Here is a 26,344-nt window from a genome sequence, read left to right as displayed (position 1 = left end):
CTCCCCTCCCCTCTCTCTCCCCCAATAAACTGGGGTAGGTGGCCCACTGTTGACAGAACTAAGGAAGGTGAATCAGGTCTAGGTGGGAAGATAAACCATTTTGCTTTGAACTTAAGGTGTCTATGGGATTTCCAGCTAGTGATGACAAGGTAGAACTGGGGCCCAGGAACAGGATTCAAAATAGATGCACAGATAGAAAGTTTTAACAAATACAGAGAAGCATGAACTCAAAACCAAGGAAGAATGAAGACAAGAAGCTTTCAGGGAGGATTGAGGACCATTTATTGAGCATTTGCCTTGTGTTGAACCAATCCTCAGAGCCTTAGGGTCTTACATAGTTATTCACAGGCTTTTTATAATACTTACAGGCTACTTACATAAACTACCCAGATGGTAGTTCATTTGCCTTCCATGGAGCTGATGGACTGAACAGAAGAACAAAGGAGCAGGGAACAAAACCATCTAAGTGAGAATACCTAGATGAATAAAGAAATGCTGCTCCATATAACCTACATCAGATTGCTTGCTGGAGAGGGAGGAGGAAAAAGAGGGAGGAAGAGAGAAAAATTTGAGACTCAAAATCTTACAAAAATGAAGTTTAAAACTATTTTTACATGTAATTAGAAAAATAAAATACTATTAAATGAGAAAAAAGAAATGCTGCTTGAAGTCAGAAAAGACCTAAATCTCTCTACATATACTTAACTAGCTGTGTGACCATAGGTAAACCACTAACCTTTCTGAATCTCAGCTTGTTCACTCTAAAAAATCTAGAGAACCTATTTCCTAAAGTTGTTGCCAGTTATGATGCCAGTTAAGTGCTCTGTAGACATTAAATGTCAGCTGCTAGTCATATGGACTTGTCATTTCCTTACTCAGAGACACAGAAGACATATTCTTGACAAGCTGAACACAAATATATCTTTGAATTTTAAATACACTGAAGAAGAATGACTATTCACAAGAAGCTCCTAGAACAACTTTTTTGGGGGGAGGAGTAAGACTCCCTTAATAAAACTGTTTAGAAAATTTTAGGCAGTGTGAGTTTTTGTAAAAAAAACTTTTATGATGATCACTTCCTTTCCTCAAAGTCTATAGGTTAATCTAAGGTTTATACAGCACAGGAGATTTCTGTTCTAACAGTGAAACTCCTGGATGGCATAGGATGGAGTCTGTGGGCGATTAAGGCACTGGAAAGTGCACTAAGATAGTCGTTATTCAAAGTTACTGCTTCAATGTGCATTTATTCACTCACAGATGCATTCATTCCTCACTAGCTTTGTGATCTTAGATCCCTCAATGTTTCCATTTCTTCTTAAAATGAGAGGATTGGACTGAAATACCTCTCATCTCCCTTATGTCTCTAAGTTAATGGCTGTTCTGCATCAAAGCAGACCCATTCTAATGTTTGAGTCCCTTCCCCCTCCCGTGGCCCATCATAAGTACAGTGGTACTCTTCAGGTGAAGCTCCCCACTGTAGTCAGTCTTGGGGTGTCTTGGCTTCTGTGAGCTGCAGTCTTACCCAATGAGCCAGGCTTATTGCCCTTGGATGGTTTGGGAGCTATGTATTGCCAGGACCCCAGAACATGAGAGAATGGTACAAACCCTGAAAACTATTCCTGGAAGGCCACAGAAGTGTCCCTGCCAACTTCCATGCTGCTTTGTTGGAGATATTTCTAATGGGTATCACATTTCTTCATGCTTTCTTCCGCCATGGTCTTTTTTCTCCTCCTGGTCTTCAGGGACACCCTGCCATCTTTCATTAAGATCCCTGCACAGCCTTGGCCATTTTAGACCTAACAACAAAACTAAACACATCCAAACAATGATCAGGAAATAGCTTTCGGAGGCCCCCACCAAGTGAAGGTTGGTGACAGCTGCCCCTGATTCAATGAGGATATCTGCTGGTCACTAAAGAAGGGATTCTGGGATTGGTGGGGTTAGGGCTGAGACCCTTGGACTGGTGGAGAGAGAACAAGAATAAGAGGACATGGCTTCCCTTTGTCACCCGAAACCATTTAGTACCTGTGTGATCTTAGCAAGACCATTCAACTCGCTGGGTCTCAGTTCCCTCATCTGAAAAATGAGAATGCTGGAGCTGATGACCTTTGAGCTTCCTTCTGGTCCTTAGATGTAAGATTCTATGATCTCTTGGGTTGCAAACCAGGTACTTTTACCTCTTCCACCTGACTTCATATCTATGCTCTGTTTATCTCATTTTTCAGTGGTGAGACAGCATGACATTGCTCATTCTGAGGTCTCTGCTTCTGTGAACTCTGTTGGGTTAGACTTGCCCCAAAATAACACTGGGAATAAACAGTGACTTTCTCAGCTCACACCTAGTTCCTGGCCACTTCTGAGCCCTTTTCCTGACACAGTCCTGACTTTCCACCCAGTCTGATGCTCCTTCTGTAAATCCTAAGATTCATGTTTTCCCCCTTCGATTTTCTATGGACCGTAATTATTTAACTATAGAATGGGCATGAAGGATTTGGTCTAATCACAGGTTGATAATGAGTTATTAAACCAACTAATGCCTGTAGGAAATATAGTCAAGCTCCTTCAGTAAAGTAGAAAAGAAGCAATGTCCAAAAATAAAGAATGAGAGACCAGGTGCTTGGGAAATCTTTTAAAGCCAGTTTGGCAAGTCCAGAGGGAGAGATTGGAAGGGAAATGTGCCTCTTGATGGGGCACCTGGAAGACGAATAGAATTGAAGAAGTGATCGGAGGTGGGACAGTAGAAGCTCTGACACAGGCACTTGCCACAAGGAATGGAGTCAGGACTCCAGGGATGAGGCTATTTGGAATGACTGGTTGTGAAGAATGTTAAGACAGCTGCTACTTCCTCTAGCAGATCATCAACTTTAGGAATACCTTTATCCTCCACTCACAGGAGATCAGCAACCCGCCATCTGAAGATACAGGAGCCTTCAGAGCAAGCCCATAATTTGCAGATGAACCTTAATTCCTCTGACTGGCTACTGGTTGCTACTTCAGGCCCATTCGTTCCTATTTCAGCTCAACCATATTGCTTAACCTCCACTCTTCTGCACCATTACAGGCCCTAAGGTGGTCATTCTTTATCTCCTTTCTGTTCTTAGGGTAGATACTTCATGGGACCCTGAAGCTTCTCCCTTTGGGCATGGGGAAAAGTCTGTTTCCCTTTTTTGGTTTAAAATGTTTTTTTTTCTTTATCAACAATGTTAACTATAGGCACTTACCATTCTTGATATACCTAACAGGAATACAGTTGGAAGAAGCCAGTTGAGGGGGAAGAACCCTCAGAGAAAAGAGAACAATCTACCTAACTCTATGGTGTTTTGTCAGAACTTTGTCTGGCTGGGAGTTGAAGTTAAAAAAAAACACAAAAAGAAGCATAGACCCTTTGATATTATTTTCCAGAGAAGAGAAGGAAAACCATCTAGGAAATGAGTCACCAGCGATGGTGGCGGTAGTGGAGCGAATGGGATGGTTAAATAACTCTGTTCACCAACCCACCTCACAAGCCCTTTCAAACTATTTTAAGGGCCAGACAGTTTTGTATGAAGTATTTTGCCCAGTCAGTGATCAGGCTCTGATATATAAATAAAATAGTTATTCACATTACATAATGGGATACCTCTGATTTGATCTTTTCTTTATGAAATCCAAGCTGGGTTTTCTGACCTCTGGGATAGGTAAAGAACAACTCCCCTACAGGAAGATGAAGACTAAGGTAAAAAAAAATACACCAGATCTGGTGGGCTGAATTATCGTGGCTACCTTTGAAACAATAGTCTCAATGGTAGCAATGGAGGAAGCCAGATTGTAAGGGGTTGTGGAGTGAGTGGATACTCAGGAAGGATGGCTTTTTCTAATTTGGGAATGAAAGAGAAAAGAAGCATGGTAAGATTATAGATCAGTAAAGGTTTTTTTAAATGTATAAGAAAGATCAGAACCTATTTGTAGATAATAAGAAAGTATCCAGTAGATATGGAAAGATCGAAATAAAAACCAAAAATGATTGATTTAGGGAGATTTGGAAAGAGATGGTAAAGGATAGCAAAAGGGAGCCAGTTAATCTGAATAAGAGGCCTACCTCATCCTCTAAGATTGGAATAAAGAAGAGAAAGAATAAAGATATAAAAACAGGGAGTAAAGGAAATGAAAAGTAGTCTCATTTTTGGTAGTAAAGCAGAAGAAAGTCACTTCCTAAAGGAAACAAACTTAGGGACTTGAGGTGGGAGAAGATTTGAACAGGTGCTGAGAAGAATGCCAGATAATCAGAGATAAATGAAAGACATGTTTAGCAATAACAAGCCATTTTAGCTTAAATAATATTACTTTTTAGTGTAATTAGTCGGCAGGGGGACAAGAGTTCTTCTAGCACTTTTTAGTAACCTGAGCATGGAAATGCAGAAGAAAGATGGTAGGGGTTACTCAGGGCTGAAGTTTGGAAGAGCAAGAATAGCAGAAAGATAAGAACAATAGATTCAAGGGTGTCGAAAGTAATTAAACTGATTAATTATAGGGCTAAGACTATAAGGGGAAGAGGTGAACTCAAGAACAGGGGTGGTGGATTGGGAGAATAGAGATAGAAGGACTAGAGGTTCAGGTAACAAAAGATTCATGAGGAATAAGGCAACAGGAGAGGTGGAAGGATGAAAGATTTAGATGAGAAAACTTCAGAAGTTGTAGCAAGTATGAAGTAATCCCTACTTTCAAGGAACTTTTAGGGTTCTGCTAAGGAGAGCCAGCAGAAGCAAGTTATGAAATAGTCCTTATTTTCAAGGAACATATTCTGCTAAGAAGAGACAACACAAGCAAGTTTGAAATAGTCCTCATTTTCAAGGAACTTATATTCTGCTAAAGAGAGACATGTACTCAATATGTACCTAAAGAATATACAAAGTCCTTTCCAAAAGAGATGGCACTAGTAATCAGAGAATTAAAATGTCACACAGTGCCTGGCACATTTTTCCCTATCTATTTTCAATTGTGTCAGACTCTTAGTGACTCCTGTTGGAGTTTCTTGGCAAAGATACTAAGAGTGGTTTGCCATTTCTTTCTCCAGATCATTTTACTATTAAGGAAACTTGAGACAGAGTTAAGTGACTTGTCCAGAGTCACACAACTAATCTGTCTGAGGCTGGATTTGAACTCAGGAAGATGACTTTTCCCGATTCCAGCCTGAGCCACCTAGCTGTTTGGCACATAGTGGGTGCTTAATAGATGCTTTGAATTGAATTGAATAAGTATCGTGAGATAATAGATGATGGCTTGGCCCTTGGAGAAGTGATAAGTATGTGGCAAATGGAGAGTGTGGAAACGGCAGTGAGGGGAAAAAAAGGCATACATTTTTAATTTCCTCCTAGTACAGTGTGTGAGAGGTGAGATAGGTACTCACTTATCCTGAGACTAACTCTTATCACTAAGGCTCAATACCTCAAATTCTGCGGTATTTCCCCGAAGTGATTTCTCCTCTGGCCTCTGTCCAGGAGTGTAGTAGAGCTAGTTTCAACAGGTACGGAAGAGCTTGTTAAAAATTGTTTGATGTGTGTATTTACACCTCCAAAATGGGCAAACAGTATGAATCAGAGCTTGATTGATTGTTTTGTCTGTTGTATGGATTTAAGAAAGTGTGGAAAATGTCCATTAAAACAGAAGTGGGTTGAGGTTATCTTTTTCCTGTATCCTACCACCAAAAGCTGGTTGTTAATCATTTACTAGCATCCCCTGCTTCTATTTCTTGTCTTTCCTAATCCATATAGCCGAGAACTGGGTCTAGACTCTGTTGACTGTTCAGTGGTCTCCAGTTGGAAAGACTTAACTTTCAATTATAATCTGGCGTGTCTGAATCCTATCCCTGACTAACCAGCTCTGAAATATGTGGTGGGGCATAAATAGCATGACATCAAACCCCAAGAATGTACTTTGGGTGGAAAACTTTCATAAATTGAGACTTGCTGGCTAGTGATTTAAATAGCCATCTGTTTTCCAACCCCGTGACTAATGGGAAGGACAGAACAATTGAAAGGGCATTGAGTTTGGAGTCAGTTTACCCGAATTGAAATCCTGGCTCTGTTGCTTACCACTTGTGGGCCCAGAGTGTGGTTCCTCATTTAACTTCTCAGGATCTCGGCTTCCTCCTATGAAAAACAAGAGAGTTAGACAAGATAATCCCCAAGGTTCCATCTATCTCAATAAATATTGATTTATGTGTTCATTCATGTATTTATTTATTGCTGAGGCAATTGGGGCTAAGTGACTTGCCCAATGTCAAACAGCCAGAGAGCATTAAGCGTCTGAGGGCAGATTTGAACTCGGGAAGATGAGGCTTTCTGTTTCTAAGTCCAGTGTTCTATCTGCCACCTAATGCCCTCCCAACTTCTTAGATAGTTCCTATTTGCGGAATGTTCTCCATCCCCAGCTCTGCCTTCTGACTTCTCTGGTTCCCTTTAAGACTCAGCTGGAATTTCAGCTTGTTCAAGAGGTCTGTTCCCATTCCCCTTCACCCTATATTTCTCTTTCTGTGATTACCTTCTATATTTACTGCATATCTCTCATATGTTCCTCGTTGTTTACTTGTTTCTTTCTCCGTTAAATATGAACTTCTTAAGAGCAGAGGTAGGTTTTGTCTTCCTTTGTCTCCCCAATGTTCCATGCGCTGTCTGGCACACAGTTGGCACTTAATAAATGCTTGTTGGCAGACTGAACGAATAGCCACTGCTTTCAGAGCCTTTTCCAGGAATCCTCTCACCAATAAGACCCTTTCTCTTCAACAGTTTCAAGACCCCCCAGGATCCCATCCAAAATATTGGCTTGTCCAAAGTCACACAGGGAGCAGGGCTAGATTTGAACCCATGACCTCTGACTTTAAGTCCTGTGTTCATTCTTTAAGACCCTTCATAACCTGGGCTCTTTTTACCCATTTATTCTACTTATAGAATAAGTAGAGTGTTATTCCCCTACTTCCCTGATATTCTATAGGATCTGAAAGGTGATGGATAGCCACTGAAGATGATTTAGTAGGGAAGAGGGAAAGTCAGAGTTATGCTTCAGGAAGATTACTTTGATGGTTGAATAGAAGATAGACTTGATGGCAGCCCAGTGGGAGGGTGTTATCCAGTGCTCCTCAAAGTGTAGTCCAAAGAATTGTTGGGGTCTCTGAAACCCTTTCAGAGGGTCTACAAATTCAAAATTATTTTTTATTTCTAATATAGTAAATAGCTATAAATATAACCCATGTGAACAAAAACTCTTTGAACAGATCCTCGATAGTTTTTTTTTTTTTTTAACAACATGAAGATACTGAGAACAAAAGTTTGAGAACCACTGGTGTTATCAATAGTCAAAGCATGAAGTAATGAGAGATCTACATGACAAAAGCCCCCAGACTCAGAAATTTTATAATTCAGAATTCCTCCTTGGAGGATAATGATCATTGCCCAAGTCACTGGAGTAGGTTCTGATCGCCAAGTCAATCTGGGTCTCCTCCCTGTATGTACAAAAAAAGAACAAAGGATTTTATTGGTCTTTAAAAAGTCTCATTATGGCTTGTCCTTCTTGAGACTATCCAGGACTGAGCTGTTCTATTCTTGGAACCAGCTGCCCTGCTTCCTTCTTCCCCCAATGCCCTGAGTGGGAAAGAGTGAATCTCAGGGATTTCAAGTGAGCGGGCTCGGCCGGTTCAAAGGGACACTCGGCTGGACTGGGCAGGCAAAGTCACGCCAGTTTGCTCAGGAAGAAGTCACCGAGAAGGAGAACAAACAGAGGAGGATCAAGATGGCAGTGGCAGGGGGGAGGACAGTATCTCTAACAGGCTGAAGGCTTTGAAGGATCCTTCCTTGGCGTTCAGCAGCAGTAGGCGGCACTGACGTGACCAAAATGATTGTAGGGGATGACTAGGAGCCTTCTAAGTCTCCTTTCTTTCCCAAGGTCTGAAAAATCTCTTCAGAATAGTCAGACTGCTTTTCGCTATCTCCCAAGACTCCTCAGTCTTTGGCTTTCTTCCCCTGCTTGAGACATAGTGACTATGGGCAAAGTCATTTAACATCTTATCCTCAATTTCCTCATTTGTAAAATGGGTATGCTAATGACACCCACATGAAAGCATTATTACCTAGTTTATAGAAGAGATAGATTGAAGCCTCTTCATCATTCCAATCTGACTCTGTGACTCCAGGAAAATCACAACCTCTCTCCTAAGACTGTAAATTGCAGAAGAGGTGCTGACTTGTTTTGATGGAGGGAGTTTCCTCAGCCGGGAGTTCCCAGGACACATGACGTCCCAGGACTAATCCCTCTGCCTATCTCACTGGGTTGTTCATGGGATTGTACAGAGACTTAGAGCTGAGACAGATTTTAAAGACCATATAGTCCAATCCTCGTATTTTACAGATTGGAAAAAAACCCAAAAGCCCAAAAACCAATCCAGAAGTGATCTGCCTAAACTCACACAGGTGGGAATTATTAAGCTCAGATTTTTCTGGCTTCAAATGAGGTGGGCTTTATACTATACCAGAATTCCTTGTTTTTTTCTGTCTAAATGACATGATATGTTCATACCATTTTAAAAGTGTATTTTATTTTTCAATCAACATTCATTTATTTTCTTTCCCTCCTCCTCTCCCCTCCACATTTTAAAGTAAAACAAACATAAATTTGTTATGTTCTCATAACAAATTTCTCATAACAATTAGGTATATTCAAGCAAAACTAATTTCCACATTACACAGGTCCAAATATATACCTCATTTTTCATCTTGAGTCCATCACTTCTCTTTCAGAAACTGAGTCTACACTTTGACACATCAACACCATTATTAGGCCCATTCCCCAAAGAGATCAAAGAAAGAAGAAAAAGGACCCCTAAGTGCTAATATATCTATAATAGCTACTTTTGCCGTGGCAAAGAACTGGAAATTAAGAGGGTGTCCGTTGACTGGGGAAGGGCCAGGTAAACTACAGTCTATAAATGTAAGGTAATATTGTCAGGCTGCTTTGCTAACTTGAGAATGCTCTATAAATGTTGTCCATGATCATCATCTCTCCCTACACTGTCTCCTTCAGAGAATGTATCAGTTGTTCTGGTTCTGAATATTATCTGGTATCAGAGAATTTATGACAGGAAGGTATCTTAGAGATAGATCATCTTGTCCAACCTCCTCATTTTACAGATGAGGAAATGGAAGCCCAGAGGAGGGAACGATTTATCTAAGATCACACAAGTTATGAATCACAAATCTGGAATTAGAACTCAGTTTTAGTAGTTTCACAATTAAGGAGTCTTTCCTTTGTTCCACAGTGCTCTCTATAGGGGTGACTTCTGGATGGACATCTCTAAATGTCCTGGATATTCTGTCTAAGCCCCATTTCCAGCTAACCTTGGACATTATTTCAATACCACAAACTCATCGAAAATGGAGTCAGTCCCCTGGCATGGGACTTTGAGGTCATCTAAAATTCCTCCTGTTTATCTCTCCCTTTTTTTTTCTCTTGTACTGAGTCAGTCATCAAGTTCTAGTATGTTTTCCTTTCTCCTTACATAATTGCCATTGTATAATCTTTTTCCCCATTAGGCCTGGACCAATCTGAAAGCCTCCTAACTGGCCTCTGGGCCTTTCATCCTTTTCCCTTCTAAGATAGATACACACAGTAGCTAGGTGAAATCCCAAAATACCGAGGCAAAATGGTATCTGATAATTTCAGAATGGTATCACGAAGAGGGAACTGGGTTTGGAATAGAAAACCAGTCTCTTCATTTCACCTCCAATGTGACAATGAAGAAGTTGCTTAAACCCTCTCTGTTTTTTTTTTTATCACATGAGGCAATCAAGCTAGAAAATTTTTAAGGTCTCTTAAATTCTATGGAATGTTATGATTTTGTTTTTCTTTTTTACTTAACTGAGAAACAGCATGGCAGAGTAAATAGAAAGGAATCAAGAAAACCTGGATTTGAGTCCCACCTTTGATAGTGTCTGGCCATAATAGGGGAAAATATCTACATTAGACAGTCTGACCAGTACCAGCATGGACAATCAAAACAGCAGCACCTTAATGTCAAGGGAGGATCAACTATTCAAAAGACCAAGCTTAGGTTATCCAATGGAAATGAAATGTGATGGGACTAATAAGCGGTCTTGCTTGGAAGGGAGATAAACTGATCTGTCCCAGTAAACTTTGATTATCGATTTCCTGGAGGATTATGCTAATCAGAAGGAAAGAGATATTGAATTCTGTTCTGGTCATTCTGTAATGTGTACCATGATTCTCTTGTGCTGATCAAAACTTGCATAGACACAAATAAATTACAGATCTCTTACTTTCATTCCTTTTCTGGTTGTGCTTCTGATTCTCTTGCCTCTTAACATCATGTTCCTGAGGTCCCTTAATTCCTGCATTCCTTTTTTGCTCATTATCTCTCCCTTGTTAGAATATAAGTGTCTTGAAGACAGGAGTGTCTTTCTTTTTTCTTGCTTGCATTTATTGCACTAGAGTTTAACACAGTATCTAGTCTATATAGGTATCTACCTGTCCATTGAGCATCTATTTGGAGAGCCCAATCCTTGAAGAGAGGTCAGGTTCTCTTAGTAATACACACGCTGAGCTTACAGAGCAGAGAACAGGGATAATCCGAAGCCCCTATGAGTTCCCACAATGGCTGTTTCTAGCCAGGGAGATACTGAAAAGTCAACAAGATGAGTTTCCCCATTCGGGAGAATTTCGAGCAGTCTCTTATTGTCTTCTTGGTCTGCATGGTGGAACGGACAATAAATTCGACTAGAATCAAGTCCCTAATACTTAGTAGCTGTGTGACTCTGGGTAAGTCACAACTTTTCTGAACCTTATTTTCCTCAATTATAAAATAAGAATAATTTCATAGAGTAGTTGTTTAAAAAGATCCAGTTAAATAATGAAACAAATGCTTTCATTTTTGTTTTCTTTCTCATGTTTTTTTTAACCTTCTTTCTAGATCTAATTTCTTTTGTACATCAAGATAACTGTATAAATATGTGTACATGCATTGTATTTAACATATTTAACAGATATGGGACTGCCTGCCATCTAGGGGAGGGGATGGGGAGAAGGAAGGAAAAAGTGGGAACAGAAGGTTTTGCAAGGGTCAATGTTGAAAAATTACCCATGCATATGTTTTGTAAATAAAAAGCTATAATAATAATAATAATAGAAAAAATGAAAGAAAGTATACAGAATACATAGATAAGGAAATGCAAAATATATAAAAATATACAGCTATTTCCTGGTTGGGGAGGAAAGACTGAGGGAATTATGGAAGGTTTCTTGAAAAATATAAGTTTTGGAAAGAACTAGAAGTTCCACAAAGCAGAGCTGAGGCAGAAGATCATTTCTATGGAGAGCCAGGACTTGAACCAAAGTAGGAAAGTAGGATTGTATACAAAGGCTGAAATTTAGTACATGAGAAGGGATGTAATGCTCAACCAGTCTGGAAAGATAGACTATGTCCAGACTGTAAAGGCCTTTGAATGGCAATCAGAAGGGTTTATATTTCATTTTAAAAGCAAACAAAAGTGGCCCCTCATCAGCTCAGTGGCAAATGGATGGCATGTGGGACCTGGAATCTAGAAGCCTGAGCTCAGATCCAGCCTCTCGACTTCTAACTGTAATTCTGGGAAAGTCACTTACCTTCAGTTTACCTCCATTTCCTTGTCTATAAAATAACAGATTGTTATGAGGATAAGGATAATAATTGTAAAGCATTTACACAAAGCAAGCAATGTATAAACGTGAGCTATTATTATCCCTTTGGCAGTAGTGTGGATGATTGGACCAAAGTGGGGAGAGATTCAAGGCAGAAAGAAAGACTAGGAGTCTGTTGCTGGTGTGTGGGCTAGAAATGAGGGTCTAAAGTAGATTGTGGTCAGGAGTTTGGGAAGGGGACACATGTGACAGATGATATAGAGATAAAACTGATGGCTAACAAGATATAAAGGGTCGAGGCAGAACTGTGAGTCAAGAATTTCTTCAAGGTCCCTGGAAGAGTGTCGGTGATGTTTATCTAGTTAGCAATCATTTATTAAATGTCTATTCTGTGCCAGGATCTTTGGGCATAATTAGGGAAGTTAGGAGGAGGGGTGACGGCTAATGTCCCTTACAACTGAAAGTCTGCAATTCTGGAATTTTTTAAAAACATGTTAAGCTGTATGTTAAATCCAATATATGTGTACATATTTATACAGTAAGATTGTTGCACCAGAAAAATCGGATTTAAAAAGAAGGTAAAAATAACCTGGGAAGAAAAACAAAAATGCAAGCAAACAATAACAGAAAGAGTGTAAGTGCTGTGTTGTGGTTCACACTCATTTCCCAATGTGTTTTCATGGGATTCTGTTCATCACTGAATGATTGGAGCTGATTTGGATTCGGGGATGTTTTTGATGTGTGTTTCTAGATTGCAAAGTTATTGAGACCAAAATGTTGAGGGAGATGAGAAAATAAATGAGATATTGAATTGTTTTTAACAAATGTATGGTGGTTGGAATTGGAAAGGTGACATGCACATAATGCTATTTCTGAAGGCCCCTGAAGTTCCTGCCAGCTTGTTCTTTGATCCTTGGCTTGTACCTTAAAGTTGTTTCTCATTAAATAGTTATCCTCCTTTCCAGAAAGGTGTGTGTGACTTCTTGGCAGGATCTGGAGCTGGCCAACCCAGCCCCAGAGATTCAGGCTTTAACTGCTTTTAATCCTAGTTCCTAATAGGGAGACCAGGTTAGCCCAGCTCCATGAATTAGCTTGACTTTGGGATACTGCCTTCAAAATGCAGGATAGCTATGATGAAAATAGAGAATCCTGGGAAGATGTATGTGAATTGATGCAGAAAGAAGAAAAGAGAACAAGGGGAAAATATATTCAGCTTTTCAACAATATTCTAACCTTGAAGGATTGTTACTGAGCCCAGAAGGTTATTTTGCCCACTCCTTCTCCACTAAGGGGATCCTTTGCCCTGGAGCTTGAATGTGGTCAGATTAGGTTCAATCTTGGAGGAATCTGCCTTCTTGTGATTGATAGACTAGGTTCCCCTTTTCTCATAGGCATTAAACTCTTTCCCCTTGCCCTGGGGGCAAATTATTTAAAATTTAGGCTTAAGCTTATATCAAAGTTTATTGCAAAAGAGAAAGTTCAAAAGGTATGCAATGTATATAAATGAATCAGGTATGGGACAGGTATTTATTTCTTACACACAAGAGAAAAACTAAACACAGAATGCTTGCAAGCAGTCATTTAAAGCAGGATTCAATAACTTAATTTGTAATTTGGAGATGTTTAATCATTTTCAATAGAATCCAATTATTCACAACCCTATTTGGGATTTTCTTGCCTTTTCCTTCTCTAGTTCATTTTGCAGATGAGGAACTGGGGGAAAAAAGTTAAGTGACTTGGCAAGGTCATACAGCTAGTAAGTGTTTGAATCAGGTCTTCCTAACTCCCAATCCTCTATCCACTGCCTTATCTAGTTGCCTTCTAATAAATATTACTGCACAATTAATTAAATATTTAATTATAAGGCATCTTGTCTCATCCACTAAGTGTTATCTACCCAACTAAACTTCTAGTTTCTTATTTTCTCTCCTAGCTCAGAGCTAGGTACACAGTAAATCCTTAGTAAATATTTGTCCATTGTTTTCTTTGATTGAACCCAGAACAGCAGCAAGGTATCCTGTTTTTCTCTTCAATTGGAAACGGAGGTGACAAGAAGGGGACAGGTAGAGTGAGATGGAAAGAGATCCTGGGCTGAGTATGAGGGAGTTCTGCTATTTCCTGTGTGACCATGAAGAAGCTTCTCTGCCTCTCTGATTGTCAGTGCTTCCAGGACTGGGCTAGATAGAGGGATTTAGAGCTGTGAGGGGTTTTAAAAGTAATCTTGTCAAATCCAAGGTAACAAATAAAGCTAAATTCAAAGTTTACTCCAAAAGGGGAAATAAAAAGGTATGCAATATATAATATGAGTCAGGTACAGGATAGGTATTTATTTCTTAAACACAAAAGAAATACGAAACAGAATACTTTCAAACATATATTTAAAGTAGAATTCAATAAATCAATTTAGAATTGTGTGATGTTTAGTCATTTTTATTTGACTCCAATTCTTCACAACTGTGTTTGTTTGTTTTGCTGAAGCAGTTGGGGTTAAGTGACTTGCCAAAGGTCACACAGCTAGGAAGTGTGAAACATTTGAGGTCAGATTTGAACTCAGCTCCTCCTGACTTCAGGGCTGGTACTCTCTCCACTGCATCACCTAGCCCCTCTAAGATTTTCTTGGCAAAGATATTGAAGTTGTTGGCTTCTTCCTTCTCTAGCTCATTTTACATCAAATTCAGAGCCTCTAACTCCAAATCCAGAGAACTCTGGCCACTGCATCATTTATTTAATGAATCTAAGGTTCATTAAAAACCCAAGATTCCATGATTCTAGATGAGATTTGGTGCCTCAGGACAGTTCAAAGCAGTTCAAAGATCCATCAATAAGTCAGCATATATTAAGTGTCTATCATGAGACAAAAATAAAATTGTTCCTGCTCACACAGAATTTATATTCTATAGGAAAAACAATCTGTACATAAAGATATACAAAATATAATTTAATGGGGAAGGAAGGACTCAAGGAACTTAAATGAGCTTGAGCTGAACTTTGAAGGTAATGGAGAGATTCTAAAGGGCAAAGATGGAGAGTGAGGACATTCCAGATATAGGGAAGAGCTGATCTAAGACTGAGATAGCTTTTAGGATGTAGAGCCAGAAATCACCTTAGTCATCAAGCTTCTCATTTTGTAGAGGAGAACGTTGAAATGTAGGTAAGACAAGTGGCTTGTCTAAGGTCACACAGGTAGTTGGAAACACCAAAGTGCAAGAGGTGATGAAGTCCAAAGACTGGTTAGATGCTCATTCAGCCTCCTGGAGCCTGCTTTTTTGTAGACTGATCGAGCATTCCCTTCAAAGCTTACTTCATCCCTGAGCATTTAGAAAGGCACATGCAATCTATATATCAGAATTAGAGCATCTGAGAGTTGGAAGCACATCAATAGTCATCTATGAGAAAAGAACAATGAATAAAAATGCCCACAACAGCATCTGGCAAGTGACTGGAAGCCTTTACTAATGTTATCAATTCCAATGCATTCCTTTGGTGATCACTCCCATGTTTTCTATATGTTGCTTACTTTGTAAATATTTATTTGCCTCACTAGTCAGATTGCAAGCTTCTTAAAGGGCAGAGGCTGTCTTTTACTTCTTTTTGTACTCCCAACACTTAGCACAGTGCCTGGCATATGGTGGGTGCTTAATAAATATCTATTGATTAGTTCCTTAGTTGATCATCCAATCTCTGCTTAAAAACCTCCAGGGAGAAGGGACTTCTTCACTATTGAACAGCTCTTGGAAAGAAAGTTTCTCTGATATCAAAATTAAATTGTTTTCTTTGTAGCTTGATTTGGGGTATAACAAGACAAATCCAATCCTTTCTCTCCATGACAGACTTTCAAATACTTGAAGACAGCTAACATGGTCTCCCTGCCTTTTTTTCTGGCTAAATATGCCCAGTGTCTTCCTATGGCTCTCGTATACATGAACTTAAGGTCCTTCTTTACTCTCATCATCTTCCTCCAGACACTCTCCAATCTGTCAATGTCTTTTCTAAACCATGGCAATCATATCTAGATGCAATATTCCTGGTGAGATCTGACAAGGGCATAGTTGAATGACACTGATCCCTCCCCATTTGTTCCTAGTTGCTTTGTCCCTCTTGACACAGACCAAGGCCCCCAAAGCTGTTTTGTCTATGACATTATTCCACTGACTCATATGGAGCATGTAGGTTTCCTGAGACCCCGGGAATCTTTTTCAGGACAATTGCTGTGTCTCTTTATGCCTCCCAATCATATGCTTGAGAAGTTTCTGTTTTTTTATTTTTATCTGAGGGTAAGATTTGCAATTATACCATTGAATTTTATTTTTACTAGATTCAGCCCTATGCGCCAATCTACCAAGGCCCATTTAGGACTTACTTGTCTGTCTTCCAGTGTGTTAGCTATCCAATTAAGCTTACTGTGATCTGTAAAATGGATAAACATGCCATCTGTACTTTTATCTAAGCTACTGATAAAAAATATAAAATTGATACATCAGTGTGGGGAAAGTAGATAAAGCGCTAGGGATGAAGTCATCAAGACCTGAGTTCAAATCTAGCCTCAGAGTAGTAACTATTTTTCCATGGATAAATCATTTAACCTCTGTCTACCTTGTTTTCCTAATCTATAAAATAGGACTAATAATACTACCTACCTCTAATATCGGTTGTGAGGTAAAATGACATATTTGTAGAGTTCTTTGCAGTTCTTAAAGTACTTTATAAAGAAAAGAAAGGTAAGGATAGAAATGGACTTCTCTAGCAGAGAGTTCTTACTTTTGCTAGTTTTTATTATTTCAACTTGCATAAGTTCAAGTACAAATTTCTGGGATAATCCATTGACAATCTCCTACCCATTGAGGCTGAGTAATTAACAACTACTCTTTGAGGCCAGAGTTATGAATCCACCTGAATTTTATTGATACTTAATCTATATCTTATCATCTTCTCTACAAAAATAGTATGAGTTACTCTAATAAATATTCGCTAAAATGTAGGTAAACTCCATCTACAGTTTTCCCTTCATTACTGGTTTAGTGATCAAAAAAGGAAAGGAGCTTACTCTAGCATAAACCTGTGCTTGATGAAACCCTGCTGGCTCTTTGTAATGGCTACTTCTCTTTGTAGATATTCAACAACAATCTTTCCAAGGAACCATTCTAGAATTCCCCAAGGATCAAAGTCAAGTTCAATGGTCTACGGTTTGCTAGATCTATTCTCTTCCCCCTTTTTTTTTTTTTTGGAAAATCAGGTTGATTTTTTGCCCTTCTCAAACCTTATGGTATTGTTTTCCAAAATTTTTCAACTATCATTGTCCAATGTTGAACATCAAGTATCAACCTCAAGAGGGGATAATTTCTGACATCTCTCCTTCTTTATATGACAAAATGTTGTTCAATAAGTCACAAAGTATAATAAAAATTAATGGCCAGAAAAGAAATGTAGAGGGTGAAAAATATTCTTTCATTGAACTTTATATGCATAATTATGTCAGTAAAATTTTAAAACAAAATAAATGTTACAGTAAAAAAAGAAAATGGAGCAATTTATATTTTAATTGCATTAATAATTTTTTGGGAAGAAGCATATATTCATATTTGTCCATTGTGGTCAAAAATAAAATAAAATAAATACTGGAAAGGGAGATTAGAGAATTAGTTATCCATCCCTTTGTATCTTTATAAACTTGTTATATATTACTTTGTATCTTATATATGCCAATTTATATATACATTGTCCCCTTTTGAGAATAAGTTCCTTGAAGGCTCCAGGAGGCTGATTTTGCTGGTTCTTATATTCAGGTACTTGGTAAAATAGCTCTTGATTAATCTACTCATTTACTCAGGGTTCTTCACCTTTGTGCCATAATCCTCCTGGTTGGTCGGGTGAAACCTATGGATTTCTGCCCAGAAGAATGTTTTAAATGTATAGGAAAGTGATTATGTTGAAATATAGTTCTCTCACTTACATGAACTGATGCTAAGTGAAATGAGCAGGTCCAGGAGATCATTATATACTTCAACAACAATACTAGATGATGACCAGTTCTGATGGATCAGGCCATCCTCAGCAACGAGATCAACCAAATCATTTCTAATGGAGCAGTAATGAACTGAACTAGCTATACCCAGAAAAAGAACTCTGGGAGATGACTAAAAACCATTACATTGAATTCCCAATCCCTATATTTATGCCCACCTGCATCTTTGATTTCCTTCACAAGCTAATTGTACAATAATTCAGAGTCTGATTCTTTTTGTACAGCAAAATAATGTTTTGGTCATATATACTTATTGTGTATCTAAGTTATATTTTAATATATTTAACATCTACTGGTCATCCTGCCATCTAGGGGAGGGGGTGGGGGGGGTAAGAGGTGAAAAATTGGAACAAGAGGTTTGGCAATTGTTAATGCTGTAAAGTTACCCATGTATATATCCTGTAAATTAAAGGCTATTAAATAAAATAAATAAATAAATAAATAAAATCTGAAAAAAAAAAAAAAAGAAATATAGTTCTCTCTCTCTCTCTCTCTCTCTCTCTCTCTCTCTCTCTCTCTCTCTCTCTCTCTCTCTCTCTCTCTCTCTCTCTCTCTGTCTCTCTATGTCTCTCTCTGTCTCTCTCTGTCTCTCTGTCTCTCTCTCTGTCTGTCTCTTTCTCTTTCTCTCTGTCTCTCTCTCTGTCTCTCCTCTTTCCCTTTCTCTCTGTGTATATATATTTATATTATTATATATAAAATATATATTTTTAAAATAGGTATATATGTATACCTATTTAAAATTCACAGATCCCAGGTTAAAAATGCCTGGTTTTAGTTCAACCAATCACTTTTCTGATGAGGGACTGAGGGCAGGAGAGACTTAAGTGATTTGTCCAAGATAGTACAGGTAGTAAGTAGCAGAGGCAAAATTTGAACTCAGTCCCTCTGACCCCATCTCCCACCCCATGTGTCGCTTTTTTCGTTGTAGCAAGTTTGGCTGGTTATTCTATGCTGGAACCGCCCTGCTGTGGAGTCTTCCCAAGTGGAGACAATTCTGGGCAGCAGCCCCACTTGCAAGTAGGCAGCCTTTTGGCCCAAACCCAGATCTTGGGAAGGGCACAAATAAAGGGCATAGTAACTGGTTTACTTAGGCTGCTTTGGTCCAGGAGGCTCATCTGCCTCTCCCTTGTTCCAGAAGAACAAACACAGTTTATTCTCATTCTTCACAACCTACAAAGGCCTGTGGTTTACTATCTCAGGGACTGGCTGTCCCCAGAGCCCTTCGGGGTCACTCCCTGCCAGGGAGTTCCAGGGCCAACATTCCTCAGAAAGGGGATGGCTTCTTCCCCCAGGAGACTTAGGGGTGTGGGAGGACAGGAGTCTGTAGGATGGATCTGCAGTTAGAGAATCTGGGCCCATACCCTGGGTCTCAGTTTCTTCTTCTCAAATGACTTAGATGGCCTTTGAGGTCTAAATCTGTGATCTATGGACATGACCTCACAATGGCAAGAGTTTTGGGGTATCCTAAGGCCATATCTTCATTGCTTTGGGACTGAAAAGGACTTCAGGGAGGCAGCAGCTTACAGTGCAGTGGTTCCCAAAGCTTTTAATCTATAAGATGGCTTTCTTTGCCTTTAGGAATTGCAGCCCATTAACAGATTCTATCGGACACACACACACACACACACACACACACACACACACACGTACTTTCCCTCTAATGCAAGTAACCATTTTTTTAAAAGAGTTTGAGATATGATACATTTTGAGTTTAGAGCTTACAGGTAGCAGGCAAATTATGTTTAATTTTTGAACACAGGGATGTCTTATTAACATATAACAGTTAAGTAAATTTTACATTGAATAAAATTATTTATATATTTTATTTTTTCTTGATTAACATATAATGCCTAAGATCTTATAGTATACCGAGTAAAACTCACAGTGCTCTTGGAAAAACCAATGCTGTAATAAAAACTTAGAGTTATTTTAAGTATTTTAAGACTTGCAGAGCACTTTATAAATATCCCATCTGATCCTCACAACAATCCTGGAAGATAGGGGCTATTATTATCCCAATTTATAGATGAGGAAATTGAGGAGGAGAAAGATGAAGTGACTTTTCCCATGTTATAAAGGCAGTGTTTTGAGTGGGACTTGAATTCAGATCTCTCTGACTTCAAGTCCAGAAGTCTTATCTATGGTACCACCTGGTATAGAAAGAAAGAGTTTATAATTCCTGAAGTTCAGGAGAGCTGAGTTCAAAGCCTGACTCAGATACTTCCTAGCTTTGGGACCCTGGGCAAGTGGCCTCCTTTCTCAATTGAAATTTCCTTGTCTGAAAAACAGAAATAATAATAAGACCTACTTCCCAGGATTGCTGTCAGTCTAAGATGAAATAAGAAATGGAAACCTGTGTGCAATGGTTACTTGCATTAGAGGGAAAGTACTTGTGTGTGTGTGTGCGTGTGTGTGTCCTATAGAATCTGGTTAATGGGCTGCAATTCCTAAAGGCAAAGAAAGCCATCCTATAGATTAAAAGGAGAAGGAGGAAGAGGAAGAGGAAAAGGAGCAGGACATGGAAAAGGAAGAAGAAGAGTGGGAGAAAAAGATGAAGAGGAAAAAGAGAAAAAGGATGAGGGAGAGGAAGAAAAAGAAGAGGAAGAAGAGGAAGAGAAAGAAGAGGAGGAAGAAGAAGAAGAAGAGGAAGAAGAGGAGAAGAAAATGAAGAAGAAGAAAAAGGATAAATGGAATACAAAAAGAATTAGGGTATTAGAATTAAGATGCATTGGGAAAGGCTTCTTGTAGAAGATGGGATTTTACTTGGAAATTGAAGGAAGCTACAGAGGCAGGGATGGAAAGGAAGGCATTCCAAACATAGAAGGGTGAGAGAGAATAACCAGAGGCAAGAGATGGGGTCTTGTGTGTGGAACAGCCAGGAAGCCTGTGCTATTGGATCCAAGAGGATATGTAGGGGAGTGGAAAGATAGAAAGGGGCAGGTGATGAAGGACATTGAAGGCCAAATGAAGCAGGGTCAAGTAGTTGACCCTGGAGATGATAGAGAACCATTAGAGTGTATTGAGTACGAAAGTGACATGATCAGACCTGCAATTTAAGAAAATCACTTTGGTGGCTGAATAAGGAAATGAGGGTTAAGTGGGCCAGCCATAGGACAAGAGTGTGGAATTGCACAGTCCCTTACTGGCTGCCAGGTAATGTTCCAAGAACTCAATGAGATTGGAGTTTGGAGAGAGCCATGGGTCAATGGCTTTTCTCCAATGTGCCAGCATTGGGGCCAGGAGTGACATGTTACTTCTCCTAGACGGGAAACTCCCTCCCCAATTCCCTTTCACCTAAATGCCTTGAGAGGCAACAATAGACCAGTGAGAAGAATGATGGAACTGAAATCAAAGACCTGGCTTCAAATTCCCATTTCTGCCACTTACAAACCTGCATGACCTTTGGTGACATTGAAACTCTCTAAACTGTAAAAATGAGAGAGTTGGATGAGATGGCTTCCAATCTCCTTCCAGCTCTAGATCTATGATACTATGATCCCTTGCAAAGAGTTTATGGGAGATGGGAACAAGAATCTCACAGATTGTACTGATGAGTTAATCAAGCTTTAAAATGTTAAGTAGCTCTGGATTCAAATCTCAGCCCTGTCACTCTGTCTTCTTTGTGACTTTAAGTTATCTGCCCTCTCTGAGCCTCAGTTTTCTTCTCTGTAAAATTGGAATATTTGACCCTTCTAGCTATCATCTAGAGTGATAGTGCTGAGATTTGAATCCAGATCTCTTGATTCTAAATCCAAAACACTTCCTACTGGTATTATGCTACCCACCAGGTTCAGAAGAAAGTATATATTTTGAAAACTATCCAGGATTTTACAAATGTTGTTTTTTTTTTTTTATACCAGGGAGGATCCTAACTGACTTCTCTGATATCACTGAGGTAGGTCTAAGTCTAGGCATTTACAGTATAATAATGGGGCAGTTAGGGGGTGCCATAGTGCACAGAGCATTGAGCCTGGACTCAGGAGGACTCATCTATTTTGAGTTCAAATCCAACCTCAGACACTTACTAGCTGTGTGACCCTGGGCAAGCCACTTCACCCTATTTGCCTCAGTTTCCTCATTTATAAAATGAGCTGGGAAAGAGTGGCAAACCAAGAAATGCCAAGTCAAGAAAAGCCCAAAGGGAGTCATGAAGAGTTGATCTCAGAGTTGGAAATGACTGAACAGCAGCAGAAGCAACAATCACAACAGTAGGTTCCCATTAAATGAGTTGCTTTATTAATCAATTCTTTCCATGTCGGTCAAGCAAAATCTCACTTTTTAGTTCAAAGTAGGCTGGATCCAATTCAATAGATTCAGTTTAATTCAATTGATTTCATTTCAATTCAATGGGTCAGAGAAATATTTTTCATTTTCAATTATTTTATTTTCTACCACTTAATAGTATTTTATTTTTTCTACTTCCATGTAAAATGATTTTCAATATTTACTTTTATAAGATTTTAAGGTCCATTTTCTTCTTGCTCCCTTCTTTCCTCCCCTTCTCTTTTCCCAAGGCACCAAGCAATCTGATATAGGTTATAAACGTACAATCATTAAACATATTTCCACATTAATCATGTTGTGAAAGAAGAACCAGAACAAAAAGGAAAAACCATGAGAAGTAAAAAAAAAAAAGTGAAAATAGTATGTTTTGATCTGCATTCAGACTCTAATTCTTTTTCTGGAAGGGAATGGCATTTTCCATAGTGAGCCTCTTAGAATTATCTTGGATTATAGATTTAGAGCCAGAGGAGATCTTAAGGTAGCTAGAAGTTAAGTAACTTGCCCAGAATCACTCGATTAGAAAGCTCCTTTGTAACTCAGATTTTCCTGACTTCAAGCTTGGTCACTAAATGCAACATGTGCTTATTAAGTATCAAGAGATAATCTAAATGAAGCTTGAGCCATTGGATGGCCTAGATGGAAAGGGGGAAGGCTTGGGGAAAAGCAAGGCCCCAAACTTCCCTGTATTGGGGGTTTAACTCAGAAATCCAGATCCCCATATACCTTATCATCAATGTGTGGCCACACACACACACACACACACAATGTTTACTCTTTGCTAAGCAAGGGGCAATCCATCCTATGAGGTAATCAGTTAAATCCTCCCTCCTTGCTAGGAGACCTCCCACAAATACTTCCCTGGGTTGCTGTATTTATTACCTTAGAAGAGGATGATAAATGTTAACCTCCAAATCTTATCACCAACTACCCATTGGACAACTTGAATTGGATGACCGTAGATGTCCAAACTCAACATGAATAAAATTGATCCCATTTTCTTTTTCTTCCAAACCTTACCTCTTTCTTGCCTTTCTTATAACTGTAGAAGGCTGAGGCCTACAGTCTAGGAGCCATGTTGGACTTTTCCCTCTTTCTCATCCTCCAAGGCCAAGCTGTTGTCAAAGTCGGTTGAGTTCATCTTTGCATCATCTCTCTTGACCCTGCCCCCTCTTTGGTTCAGACTCTCATCACCTCACACCTTCAAGGGTTTAACTGCCTCTAGTCCTTCCTCACTCTATTCCAACTTCCATTCAGTCATTACTTTTCCTAAAATTGAGGTCCATATCATTACCCTACTCAATAAACTTCATTGGTTCTCTTCATTTTTAAAAGCTCTTCAAATCTGGCCCTTTCTCACTTTACTGCCCCTCCACATCCTCCCAAACCCAATATATTAGCCTTTTGGCTATTCCTTGAACCCAGAACAACACCTCCCAATTCTGAGGTTTTGGATTAGCCCTCTCCCCTGCATGGAATACTCATCTTCCTCATCTATACTGGCTTCTTTCATGACCCCTTCCTCCCCCCGCCTCAAATTCCTCTACCTGTGAGAAGTCTTTCCTGGTCTCTATTGTGTCTTCTCTCTAATGTGATTTCCCATCTACATATTTTATATATATATCTTATAAATATATATATATATATATCTTATAAATATATATATATCTTATGTATATATAGATTTTTGCATAATATATATCATGTATATAGCTTATAAATATATATATCTTATGTGTATATAGATTTTTGCATATATCTCTTATGTATGTATAGATTTTTGCATATATATCTTAAAATATATATCTTGTGTATATATAGATTTTTGCATTTATCTCATGTATGTCGCTTATAAATATATATATATATCTTATGTATATATAGATTTTTGCATGTTATCTTTTTCCCTTAAGGTTTTTAGAAGCAGAGATTATAATTTCCTTTACTTGTATTCCCAATGCTTGATACCGTAGATACTTAATCAATATTGATTGATTTGCTGCTGACTTAATGGAATCCCTAAGAAAAGTGAATTTGGGGCTTGGAGTAGTAGAGGAAGAACGGGGTTCTTTCCAAGAGTCAAAGACTTGGGAGTTCTCCACTGGGGAATGGGGCAAGTTTGTCTGCCCAAGCCACTTTTTCCAAATGGAGATGTCAATTTTGGGGGCACCACTTCTTTCTCCTTTCCTCTAACCCAACTTCTCTTCCAAATGGCCTTAGGTTGGGCAACCAAGGGCTTAGCTGCTATGAATGGGTTTAGCAACGTCTTTGAAATTTATCAGCAGTCTAGCCCATTTGCCTCAGTTTCCCCATCTTTAAAAGGAAGGGTTTGGAGCTCCGAGGTCCCCTTCAGCCCCAGCTCTATGATCTTATGAGTCAGGCTACTTGGAACCCACCTCTTCAGACCTGTTATGTATCCACTTGCAAATCCGGTGATCCCCCTTCTGAATTTTGAATATCCCCCCATGGGTCTTAAGTATTGGTGGTGGATTCTGTCTCCTCTGCCACCCTCTACCCCCAGCCCAGGGGATTCACCTCCCTAGGAAGAAAGTGGCAAATCACAGCCCATCTCTTATTGTTTCCCTGTAACATTTTGTGATTAAGGAAAGGAGGGATCTCCGGAGTCCGCAGCTGCTCACGTCAGCTTGAGTCCTGGCTCCCGTGTGGGCGCTGGTGCCCGCTGCTCCCTCCGCTACTCTGTTTCCATCAGGGGAGGCTGGAGAACAGAGTGGCATTGTAACAGGGACAGGCGTGGGGGGCTCTTGACAGGCACTGTAGCCAAAAGGGGAAGCCAGGATGTTAAAAGTGGACAGATCTTCACACAGGGGCCTTTGCCGGGGGAGAGATTGCTTTGTTGTCATTTTGCTACTTTGGTTTTCCAACGGGGGCTCGTAAGGGAGGAAGCTGACTCGGGGCGGGTGGGAGGCAATAGCTATGGCCTGGGAACGGCAAGGCTTCAGGCCCCTCATTCCCATGGCTCCCCTGGGGTTCAGTGCCAGATAAGCAGATGCAAGCAGATCTCTCTTGGTACCCACAAATGGGCCAGGTCTGAAAGATGGGGTAGCATTAGGGAAGGGGCACGATACACAGAGTACCGAAGATCTAAGGTCAGATTCCATCTTAGACACTAGTTGTGTAACCTTGGACTCAGAGGCCATCTGGTTTAACCTCATTTTACAGATTAGGAAACTGAGACCCAGAGAGATAAAGGTTATATGGTTAATAAGTGTCAGGGGCAGGAGATGGATTCAAATCTTCATGTGGCCATGTCCACTATCCTTCCATTGCTTAGTCCCAGTCCTGCAGGAGTGTACTGAGGCCCAGAGAGGGGGGCTAAATGTGGGTCTGTCACTTCATTTCTCTGTCAGGCCTCAGTTTCCACATCTATAAATTAAAGGGCTGCGTCTAGAAGTGGACTTCCTCCCCAGACAGTCTGGCACTCATTACAGTGCTTCCATGTGTTAACTCTGTGAGCGCAGCGAGTGTTTCCCTTTGTCCTTGTACCCCCTGCCCTTAACACAGTGCATGTCATGAAGGGGAAGCTTAATAAATGTTTATTGATTGGATGGGCCGAGTGGCTGCTCAGGCCTCCTCCAGTTTTAACTCTGCTCCCATCAGCTTTTCATCTCTGACTTTCTAGGACGATGGTTGACTTGTTCCTTTGGATTTTGACCCGAGATGTCATCCCTGTGAGGAAATCCTGAAGGGGAAATCCACTCCAATGAGGCAGATTGGTCAAGAGCTGTTGACATCCCCTCAGAAAATTGCCTGGAAACTTGAAGGGTTTAAACGATCTGCTCTGTGTCACACAGCCAAGAGGAGCAAGAGGTGGGAGTCGAAGGATGACCCTACCCATTATGCCGTCCTGCCTCCCACTCCCATTTTCTAGACTTGCTGGAGACCCCAGATGCAGTTAGTTTCAAAGGTGGGATTTATATAATGAAACCTCATAAATTTAAATGAATGGGACCTTGGGGGTGAGGAGGAGAGAACACTCTGATCTTGTGAGAGGCCGGAATGATGGAATACATTTTTGAAAAAGAAATACAGTTTGGTTACTTTCAAGAACACAAACTGGGAAAAGTTACCAAGTGGAGAGAAGCCCTTTGGATCTTCTGGAATAAAGAGATAGGAGTCCCCGTGACTGCAAGGTCAGGACAGGACAACCCAGAACTGAAGTGGGCGGACCTGGAGATGGGGGGAGCGTGCTCTTCCCCAGAGTAACCGCGAGAGGCCCAAATCAGTGCCTGGGCAGGACAAGCCAGGCTCCACACCCGAAGGGTGAGCTGGGAAGCAAGATCTAGAGAGAATCAGATCTGGCCTTGAGCATTATAAATAGCACTTTCATATTTTCAAAGCATTTCACGAGTATTATCCCAA

At 39.9% G+C, this 26,344-nt stretch overlaps 1 long non-coding RNA gene across 1 annotated transcript; it reads right to left on the bottom strand.

Moving 5' to 3' along the window:
• Positions 1-265: 265 nt before the first annotated feature.
• LOC116421078 lies at positions 266-23,244 on the bottom strand. Its single transcript, XR_004231399.1, has 4 exons — positions 22,985-23,244; positions 6,072-6,128; positions 1,606-1,808; positions 266-526 (listed from the first exon to the last, which is right to left on the bottom strand). It is a non-coding gene; the product is annotated as an uncharacterized LOC116421078 (long non-coding RNA).
• Positions 23,245-26,344: the final 3,100 nt, after the last annotated feature.

Source organism: Sarcophilus harrisii, chromosome 2 (assembly GCF_902635505.1).
Source record: "Sarcophilus harrisii chromosome 2, mSarHar1.11, whole genome shotgun sequence".
Classification (NCBI taxonomy): Eukaryota; Metazoa; Chordata; class Mammalia; order Dasyuromorphia; family Dasyuridae; genus Sarcophilus; species Sarcophilus harrisii.
The sequence above is the reverse complement of the archived record's forward strand: the minus strand, read 5'-3'. Positions and strand labels throughout refer to the sequence as shown.